Source organism: Somniosus microcephalus, unplaced genomic scaffold, assembly GCF_052327205.1.
Source record: "Somniosus microcephalus isolate GS21.2 unplaced genomic scaffold, FLI_Smic_1.0 unresolved_chr1, whole genome shotgun sequence".
Lineage (NCBI taxonomy): Eukaryota > Metazoa > Chordata > Chondrichthyes > Squaliformes > Somniosidae > Somniosus > Somniosus microcephalus.
In genome coordinates, this window is record NW_028225179.1 from 21,967,392 (window position 1) to 21,969,015 (window position 1,624).

Sequence of the window (1,624 nt, forward strand, 5' to 3'; positions counted from 1 at the left end):
ATCACTGACATTATCAATGGATTGGTATGTTGATGTGAAAAGAATTTGTTGAATTGTGTACAACTGCGCGTCGCTATTTAAATCAGCAGGGCAGTTGAAGGATTCGTGTTAAAGATCGAGTGTACTTCAGTTTGTGTGGTTTCGAGCACTGCTGCTGGTGGATGTGATAATTCGTCCGAGAATTGTAACCATTGGAAAGGAAGTTTTAATATTTGTATCTCACATTTCCAGGCAGTGTTCCTACATTTACAACAGGCTCTCCGCCGATTGACTGAAAATAGAAACAGGAGTAGGTCATTTAACCCTTCGAGCCTGTTCCGGCATTCAGTGAGATCATGTCTGACCTGGATCTTAACTTCACCCACCTGCTTTGACTTCTAATCAATCCCTATCTTGTCTAACAGAAAACTATCGACCTGAGCTTTAAATTATTAATTACATTGGCAAAAGAACGCGAGGTGAGATGATTGTTTTATTACTCAGACGATGAGATTGTATTATTACTCAGGGCGTAGTTATGATCTGGAATTCACTGTCTGAACTGTTGGTGGAAGCAGATCCGATCGCTGATCCAATAGTCACTTTCAGAAGGGAATTGGATAAATACTTGATGACGAACAATGTGCAGGGCTGTGGGGAAAGTGCGTCATTCTATGGTTCTATGATGCGACAATGCTCTCCCTCAGTGAGCTTGTGTTTTCACCGGTAAACCTCAGGTCACGGCTTTAATTCTCGTCCGAGCAGGCAGCGACTTTCTCACCTTTAATGTGATGTTTCTCTTTTTCTCGCTCTATGATTCGCTCTATTTCTCTCTGTTTCTGTCGTTCTTACCATCTGTCAGTCTCTCTGTATGTCTCACTCAGTCTCAGTCACTTTCTGTAAGCTTTTCTCATTGGGTCTCTGTTTATCCGTCCAACTATTACTTTCTCGGTCACTCTCCCCATCGCTCCCCCACATCGTTTTACTCTGCACCTTATAATATAACCCTTTAAGCGCTGGCTCAGTTTAGAGCTTGCTGATCCTGGGTGTTTGACCTGCATTTTAACATTCTTCCTTCAAAGGTTTTCAGTGTTGACGGGAGGGTTACATGTTCTGTGGGCTAAAAGCCGAGGGGATTCTTGTCCAGTTACGAACGGTCAGCTCAATGCGTTACTTGCCCAGCTGCTGTGCTTTTGCAGTTCAGCTTTTCACCGTCTGTAGTTTTAGAAAATGTCTTTATCCTCTCACATTTTCAGATTATGCTGACGCGTAGTTTGCTCTACGCTGAAAAATAAACTTAGTCAGCAAGGGATTTGTCGAATTTTCAAGCACTGCGCGGGTGGGCTTCTGCCACTAGGGTGGCCGAGTGGTTAAGGCGTTGGACTTAAGATTCAATGAGCGTGTGTCTGCGTGGGTTCGAACCCCACTCCTGGTAGATGCTAAGGCAACGAGGTTGAAAGTAAAACCTAAAGCTATTTTTGGTATGAAAACGCTTATGATCTCTGCAAGGGATGGTGCCATATTTATAATTCACCCTTCAAGACAGCGTTTCTTCATTTACAATTGGTGTACTGAACATAGGAACCGGAGGAGGCCTTTCAGCCCCTTGAGCCTGTTCGCCCTTCACTGAATTCCTGTCTGAGCT

General features: G+C 43.8%; 1 non-coding gene across 1 annotated transcript; it reads left to right on the forward strand.

Moving 5' to 3' along the window:
- Positions 1-1,331: 1,331 nt before the first annotated feature.
- trnal-uaa (transfer RNA leucine (anticodon UAA)) lies at positions 1,332-1,414 on the forward strand. Its single transcript has one exon. It is a non-coding gene; the product is annotated as a tRNA-Leu (tRNA).
- Positions 1,415-1,624: the final 210 nt, after the last annotated feature.